This window comes from Cynocephalus volans, chromosome 18 (genome assembly GCF_027409185.1).
Source record: "Cynocephalus volans isolate mCynVol1 chromosome 18, mCynVol1.pri, whole genome shotgun sequence".
Taxonomy (NCBI): Eukaryota; Metazoa; Chordata; class Mammalia; order Dermoptera; family Cynocephalidae; genus Cynocephalus; species Cynocephalus volans.
In genome coordinates this window covers 15,243,332-15,252,137 of record NC_084477.1, presented here as the reverse complement: position 1 = coordinate 15,252,137, position 8,806 = coordinate 15,243,332, and the positions used below count along the sequence as shown (strand labels likewise).

Below are 8,806 nucleotides of genomic sequence, written 5' to 3'. Positions count from 1 at the left end.
CTCCCATTAAAGAAGAAAAAAAAAAAAACAAAAAACCCAAATAGAACAAAAGCCCAATGAAAAGAAAACTCCAGGGCCAGCCCGTGGCTCACTTGGGAGTCTGTGGTGATGACAACAAGTCAATGGTTACGATCCCATTACCAGTCATCTTAATAAAAGAAAAAAGAAAAAACTCCAATGGAAAGAAGAAAACCCCCCATGAAAAGAAGAAAAGCCCCCCAAAAGCCCCAGAAGAAGAAAACCCCCACAAAAGAAAACCCCAACAAAAAGAAGAAAACCAAAAAATGAGTACCAAAAAAAAAAAATAAAAAGGAGAAAATTTTTAAAAAGAGGACAGGAAAATAAAAAAATTTAAAAAATAAAAAAACAGGGAAAAAAGCAATCAAGAAAAGAGAAAGAAAAAATACCATAAAAGAAAAACTGGAAAAAAAAAAAAGAGAGAAGAAAGAAAAGAAAAGAAAGCAGCAGGTTGCCCTTACCAGTAGTCCAGTCTCAGGGGCTCATAGGGGAAGACCAGTGCAATTGGTCCCTTGGTCAGGCTAGGCCAGGGGGCCCTAGGGCCAAGCAAGGCCAGGTGAGTCTTAGAGCCAGGCCAAGGGGGGGGCTTTAGCATGAAGACAGGCCAAGGGGTCTCTGGAAAGACCAGTTAAGGGAGCACTTAGAGAACTTAGGGGTGCCCTTAGTAGCAGGTTGGCCCTTCTGGCAGTGGTCCAGTAGGGGCAGACCAGTAACGGGGGGGCCATGTGGCAGACCAGGTCAGTGAGTTCTCTGGGCAGGACAGGCCATGCCAGCCCTTAGCTGTAGGAGGCCCATGGCAGCCTAGGAGCCAGGGCAGCCTTTAGTGGCAGGAGAGGGCACAGGGGCCATAGGGACTGGCCAGGCCATGGGAGCACTTAGTGGAGGGCAAGCCCAGGCAGGGACACCTTTAGCCCCAGGCCAGGACAGAGATGGCCCATAGTGCCAGGCCAGGACAGGCCAGCAGGGCCCCAGGGACAGCCCAGGACAGGCTGGGGGGGGTCCTTGGCTCTGGGCCAGGCTGGGCCACACAGGCCCACAGTGCCAGGCCAGGCCTGCAGGATTCTAAGGATAGGCTAGGCCAGGCCAGGCCAGGGTGGCTCTGAGGCAGTGGGTCTCTGGTGTAGGCCTGGCCACCCTTAGTGACAGTGGGGCCATTAAAAGGCCTGACCAGGGAAGCCCTTAGTGGCAGGCCAGGAAACGCCAGAGGTGCCCTTAGTGGCAGGACAGGTGAGGCCAGGGGCTCTCTTAGAGGAAGACCAGGCCAGGCCAAGGGGACCCTAGGGGGGCTCTTTCTTTCTTTTTCTTCCTTCCTCCCACCCTCCTCCCTTCACTAACCTTCACTAATCTTCCCTTAACCTTCCCCAACTTTCCCTTAACCTTCCTTGAACCTTCCCTAACCTTCCCTAACCTTCCCTTAACCTCTAACCTTCCTTGAACCTTCCCTAACCTTCACTTAAACTTCACTTAACCTTCTCTAACCTTCCTTTAACCTTCCCTTAACCTTCCCTAACCTTCCCTTAACCTTCCCTTAACCTTCCCTAACCTTCCCTTAACCTTCACTTAAACTTCACTTAAACTTCCATAACCTTTTTTTAACCTTCCCTTAACCTTCCCTTAACCTTCCCTTAACCCTCCCTTAACCCTCCCTTAACCCTCCCTTAACCTTCCCTTAACCTTCCCTTAACCTTCCCTAACCTTCCTTTAACCTTCCCTAACCTTCCCTTAACCTCTAACCTTCCTTGAACCTCCCCTAACCTTCCCTAACCTTCCCTTAGCCTTCCCTAACCTTCCCTTAAACTTCACTTAACCTTCCCTTAACCTTCCATAACCTTCCTTTAACCTTCTCTTAACCCTCCCTTAACCCTCCCTTAACCCTCTATTAATCTTCCGTTAACCTTCCCTTAACCCTCCCCTCTCCTGTTTCCTTCCTTTCCTTCTGTATTTATTTAGGGACTCTTTCTTTTCTTTTTCTTTCTTTCTTTCTTTTCTTTTCTTTTCTTTTCTTTCTTTCTTTCTTTCTTTCTTTCTTTCTTTCTTTCTTTCTTTCTTTCTTTCTTTCTTTCTTTCTTTCTTTCTTTCCTTTCTTTCTCTCTCTTTCACTCTCTCTTGCTCTTTCTTTCTTTCTTTCTTTTCTTTTCTTTTCTTTTCTTTTCTTTCTCCTGGCAGCCTTAGGGGACACCAGGCCAGGAGAGCCCTTGCTGGAAGGCCACTCCTGGCCAGGCCAGAAGAGGGGCTACTTAGAGGCAGGTCAGTACAGGCCAGGGGGGCCTAGGGGGCTCTTTTCTTCCTTGCATTCTTCCTTCCCTGCCTTCCTTCCTTTCCTGCTTTTCTTCCTTCTTTTCCTTCCTTCCCTTTCTTTCTTTCTTTCCTTCCATCCTTCTTTCTTTTTTTCTTTGGAGCTCTTCCTTTCTTTCCTTCCTTCCATCATTCTTTCCTTCCTTCCTTTTCTTTCCTTCTTTCTTTGGGGTCTGTTTTTTTCTTTCTTTCTCTCTCTCCTTTCTTCTTTCTGTTTCCTTCCTTTCTTCTTTCTGTTTCCTTCCTTTCTTCTTTCTGTTTCCTTCTTTCTTCTAGCCCACCTACATCCCTCCTGGCCTACCCTGCCACTAACAGGCAGGAGGCCCTGGCCTGATCTCCCCTTGGGCCCCCAAGAAAGAAAGAAAGACCCCCCCATGGCACCCCCAGCCTGGCCTGCCTCTAGGAGACACCCTGGCCTCACTTGGCCTGTCCTGCCACTAACAGTGCCCCTGGACTTTCCTGGCCTGCCACTAATGGTCCCTGGCCAGGTCTGCTAAGGGCCCCACTGCCACTATGGGTGAGCCTGACCAGGTGTAGAGAAGAGACCCACTGGTTGGGCCTGCCTCAGGTCTGCCCTGGCCTGACCTCTAAGAGATCCCCAGGGTGGGCCATGCCAGTCCAGGGGTTCTCATACAGTCAGACAGGTGAGGCCAGGAGGGCCATAGCACTAAGTAGGCCAAGGGGGCCATGGTGCAGGCTATTCAAAGAGTGCCCTTAGTGTCAGGGCAAGTCATGCCAGGTGACCTCCTAAAGAGGCAGGCTGGGGGGCTCTTAGCACCGAGACAGGACAAGGGGTCCCAGGGACAGGCCAGTCAAGTGGGGCACTTAGTGGCAGCAAAACAGCAAGGGAGCTGCATGGCTACTTGTAACAGCTTGCTCCGAGTTATGGCAGCAAAGACATGACATTGAAAAGGTAAGCAGAATGTAAAGATTTGGAAATTTTGCAGCCTGGCCATGTGGTAGAGAAGCAGAGAGCATTTTCAGAAGGAAAATTCAATGGAACTAAGAATGAGATTATCAAGAGGAAAAAAGGGCCCTGAAGACATTGCAGAAGGCTCTGGGGCCAACTCTTCCATTTCAGGCCCAAAGATCTAGGGAGACAAAATGGTCTTGGGGAACTGGCTTGAGGAGCCCTCCGTGGGCTCATTGCTCAGGGACACGTTGGGAAACTGCTTCTAGCACCAGCACCCCAGCTGCTTTGGCTGCTCCAGCTGTGGCTAAATTGGCCCCAAGTATGGCTGGACCCACAGTTTTGGAAAATGCAAGCCAGAAGCCTTGGGGAAGTCCATGTGGTGTTAGGTCTTTAGGCTCACAGAATGCCAGAGCTCAGAAGGCTTGGGAGCTCCAACCAGATTTCAAAGGATATATGGAAAAGTCTGGGGGCCCAAGAAGAGATCTGTCACAGGGGTGGAGTCACCACAGACAGCCTTCACTAGATCAATGCCAAATAGAAATGTGGGGTCAGAGTTGCAGCAGAGAAACGCCATCAGCACCATGTCTAGTGGAGCCATGAGAGCAGGACTGCCATGGAGAACTCAGACCTGTGGAGCTACAGAGTGGAACGACAGCCTGGGATTGCTGAAGTGTGGCCTGCAAACAGGAAAGTCATAGTAGCTGAGCAGCCTGAGGACTTGGGTACCCAACCCCCACACCAGCATGCAGAGGACATGGAACATGGACTCAAGGTCCATGATTCACCATCTTTGAGATTTAATGCCTACCCTGCTGGATTTCAGACTTGCTCAGAACCCGATACCCCTTTCTTTTGGCCTATCTCTCGCTTTTGGAATGGGAATATATAACCTATGTTTGTCCCACCACTGTATCTTGGAAGTAGATAAATTGTACTGATTTCACAGATGGGACTTTGATTCGGACTCTCGAGTTGAAACAAGTTAAGACTGTGGGAATGAATGACTATTTGCATGTGGAAAGGACATGAGTTTGGGGGGGCCAGGGGCAGACTATGCCAAATTGAATTGATTAAAAATGGTGATCAGGTGTATGGTTCTGAGGGCTTTAAAAGAAGAGCACATGAGAATCTGCCTGTCTCTGCTCTCTCTGCTTCCAGCATCTTGCAATGTGAGACCCCTGGGTCACTGTTGCCACCACCAGATGGACTTTGTACTTCCTAGCCTCAGAAACTATAAGCAATAAATTTCATTTTTCTTTATAAATTGCCCAGTTCCAAGTATTCTGCTCTAGCAACACAAAATGGACTAAAACAGGGGCCCTGAGGCAGCCCAGGCCAGAGGGTCTCTTGTTTAGGCCTGGACAGGCCTGCCCTTAGTGGCAGTGGGGCCCTTAGCAGCAGACCTAGCCAGAGCAGCCCATAGTGGTAGGCCAGGAAAGGCCAAGGGCACTCAGTGGAAGGGCAGGCCAAGGGGTACCTGGGGAAAGCCATTTGAGGGAAGCCCTTAGTGACAGAGCAGGCCAGGCCAGGGGGTCTCTCAGAGGTAGGCCAGGACAGGCCAGGGGTCCCTTAGCACCAAGCATGCCAAGGGGGCCCTAGCGCTGCCCATTCAAGGGGGCTCCTTAGTGGCAGGCCAGTCGAGTGGGGGGCCCTTAGCAATGTTTTATCATTTATACTTGACCAGAAATTTTTCTTTTCAGTAAACTATCAAACTTATTTATGAAATGTCTATTTTAATAATTATCCTTACTTTTGTAGTTTCTTCAGAATCTACATTTATGTTTTTTCCCCTCCCACATTTGTGTATTTTTACTTGTCAAATTTATTTCATTAAAATAAACACTGAAAGTGAAATACACGGTTTTTGTTCTTTTTTTATTATTGAAATAAACATCTTTCAGATTTATTAGTCAATTCTGTCATTTTCCCCTCTCCTGATAACTTGATTTCATTTTTTTGTGTGTTTAGTACATCCACTCTCCAGTGAATCTTAGGTTTGTTATTATTTTTTTACCTTCTTATGATGAACAAGTAGTTTTAGAATATTTTGATATTTATTGTTTAATAATGACATGTAAGAGTATGAATTTGCTTTAGAAAAGAAATTTGACTTTATGTGCTTCATTTTAGCAATTATGATGGAATTTAATATGATTTTCTCAACTCTTTTCTTTTTTATTCCCTGTTGGGGTTTGGTTCTTTAATCTGTGGATTGAGGTACCCGTTTTGGAAAATCCTCAGCATTTACACCTTCAGTCATGGTGTCCCCTTCTCTCTCCCCTCTCTGTCCCCCTCTGAGTCCAATTACCCATATGCATTTGTAATGAGGTTCGTCCATCTCTGCTTCTTCTGTCTTCCTTCAGGGATTTGGATGGAAATTCTAGTAGGTCACTGGTCAAGCCTGAAAGACTGTGGCAAATCCACTTGTGACCTTTGGAGGGTTCAGCTTGCTGCTTAAGCAAGGTGTGGCCCTGCAGCTTTCAAATGTGGCAAAAATCTTGACAGATCAATCAGCAGCCCTGTCCTTCTGGGGAACCATTATCTCCCAAGCACTTAGAGATTCAGGCAGATTTTACTTTGACTTTTAGGAACCCTTGGCCTGGCTCCTCAATCCTCCATGGTCATCCCCAGAACACAGACAATGTCCTGTGGAAAACACCGACCGTGTCAGTGCTTCTCGAGTTGTGTGATCTCTCACACCAGCACCAGCCTTGAGTGACTAACCAATATTTCCCCGGTTTCTCGGTCCCTGGCGTGGGCCAAGTGTGATCATCAGTCCCTGCTGAGAATTAGCAAAAACCCTGCCCTGGAAGTCTCCCTCTCTGAAATTCCAAATCATGTAATTATGCTTCCACAACTCTATTACACCCTGTGGTTTACACAACGATACATGCTTTGCTTTTTTGTTCAATTAGACATCAGTCCTGAAGCTCTTTTCATTACCAATAGGTGACTTCCTTAATTTTTATAAAAGTGAATATGTTTATGTAACTGGCCATAGCCTGGGTGGCTCATAAACAGCAGAAATTTATTGCTCACGGTTCTGGAGGCTGGAAGTCCGAGATCAAGGAGTGGCAGATTTGGTGTCTGGCAAGGACTCACTCTCTGCTTCACAGGCAGTGCCTTCTCGCTGTGTCCTCACATGGCCAACAGGGAAAATGAGCTCCCTCAGCCTCCTTTATATGGGCACTAATCCCACCATGAGGGCCCCAACCTCATGACCCAGTCACCTCCCATAGGTCCCACCTCCTAAGACTATCACCTTGGGGATTAGGTTTCAACATATGAAGTTTTGGGCACACAAACATTCAGATGGTAGCAGTTGTCCCTATGGAAGTGTTCCAGGACAGGGGACAGGCCAGTGGGAGCTGTTTGGGGGCTGGGCTGTGCGATGCTGGCCCATCCCTCCTCCTGAGGCCTGGAGAGAGGGGCTTCTGTGTTATCACACAATACAGGGGCAGCTGGTGCCAGAGTGGACGCCTTGCCTGTCTGAAGGGTTTTGGGAGGTTCTGAAAGCCTGACCCCGTGACCTGGGTGCTGCTGGGCTCAGCCCTGGGCCCCCCTGAGAAGCCAACTCTTCTAGGGTGCAACTGGGTTTAGGTCAATGGTAGATGTTTGCCAGTGCCAGCTCTGTCCCAGGTGCTGGCCATACCCAGGGGCAAGGGCATGTCTGCTGGGCTAACAATGCTGTCCCCAGTGCCTGGACAGAGTCCACATAGCGTGAGCACAGCCAGGGCCACAGGCTTGACATTGAGACGATTCTGGAGGACCTCTTTAAGTAAAAGAATGCAAAATGTTTTCTTTTTAAACTAGGTTCAAAATAAATTAGAGTGAGAAATCATCACACATTGCAAAGTTTAAAAAGCCATAGCAGAGGGAGGCTAGGAGGGCATCGTGGGGCTTGAGTCATGCTGGGAGAACCTGTGGGACCATGTGACTTACTTCACGTTAACTAAATAGAAAGTAAAAGGCCCTCTCCTCACTATCTGCCGGGTGGGCGTGATGGCCATGGTGATGATGGCGATGGTGGCAGCAGGTTCCTCAGCTGTTGGGCTGGTCTCGGAGCTGAAGCTTCTTGAGCCCCTGCCTCTGGGCCTCAGCCCGAGGTGGGAGCCGAGGCTTCTCGTGCATGAAGGGCTGAGGCTGCAGGGTACCCAGCAGATGCTGCTCAAACTCCGAGCCAGACCGATGCAGGCAGAAGTGCAACCCCACGGGCCAGGTCCTGGTCAAGGCCAGGAAGAGGTGGCCCAGGAAGCCGACCTGCCAGCCCGGCCTTCCCAGCCCCGAGCACTGGGCTGGACACCTGCATCACCCTTGAGGCAGGGGGACCATCCCGGTGCAGGCCACAGACTTATTTGACCCCCTAGTGGAAGATCCCGACACGATGCAGAGCAGAGCTGTGCCAACACGCTGAGTGGCCTCTTGCCATGGGCATTACTGATGTGACACATGCTGACGGTGCTCAGTGTCAGCCAGGGTCTGAGTGATGAGGAGCGAGAAGAGGTAACACACTCATGGTCAAGGGCTTTCGAGATGCTGCCAAGGAAGGAGGGACTGCAGTGACTGGTGGACAGGGCCTTCAACCCCTGGGCCATCATCAGCAGAGCTGCCATGTGGTGCATCAGCCACATGAGTTCATAATGCCTGATGGTGCCGTTGCTGGGGACGTGCTTGTGTTAACCAAGCCCTTAGGAACCCAGGTTGTGGTCAGTGTCCACTGACGACAAATGATCCTGGATGAAATGGAATAAGGTGGAGATGGTAGTCTCCAGGGAAGAGGTGGAGCTGGCCTCTCGGAGGTCCCTAAGCAGAGCTGCTGCTGCTGGATGAATGCACGCATTGAATGCCCATGCGGCCACAGATGTCACAGGCTTTGGCATTCTAGGAAACTCTCAGAACCTGGAGAAACAACAAAGAAATGAGGTATTCCTTGTCATTCATGACCTGCTGATCCTTGCCAGGATGGCTGCCATCAGCAAGGCCAGGATGCTTTGGACTTCTTGAAGGAACCTCAGCCAAAACTTCTGGGGATTACTGACTCATCTGCCAAGAGAACAGGTGGCTCACGTTTGTTCTGAAATCGAATCTTCCGAGTATGGAGAGGGTCACGCAGCATGGGCTGTGGGCATTGTGGAAAGGAAGCCGGACAGCCCAGATCCTTGATGGTCCTCGAGTCACACAAGTCCTACCACTGGGGCCACCACTACAGCTCTTGCTTCTGACAATCCAGCACCTCCTGTCAGCCTAGCTCGTGAGATGGAATAGCCGAGGTTGTTTGGACCTGAGAGCCTTTAGTTAAACATTATTCTGGTTTTTTCGTGATGATGTTCCTGAATGAGATTAAAGTTTCCATTGGTAGACTGAGTAAAGATAGCCCTTTCATTCAAAAAGGTGACATTCTGAGTAGACAGAAGACTGATCTCCCCCAAGTAAGAGAATTCTCCATCCTGCCAGCCTTCGGACTCGAACTGGGCTCTGCCAAGTTGGACATGCCAGCATCTGTAACAGCATGGTGTAATTCCTTATGTTAAAAACAAATTACCAATAGAAAAGGCCATGTCTTGGTGAACCCAGAAACTG

General features: G+C 49.2%; 1 pseudogene; it reads left to right on the top strand.

Annotated features, from left to right (window-relative positions):
- The first annotated feature begins 7,228 nt into the window (after positions 1–7,228).
- On the top strand, positions 7,229–8,491 carry LOC134366521 (selenide, water dikinase 2-like; annotated as a pseudogene).
- Positions 8,492–8,806: the final 315 nt, after the last annotated feature.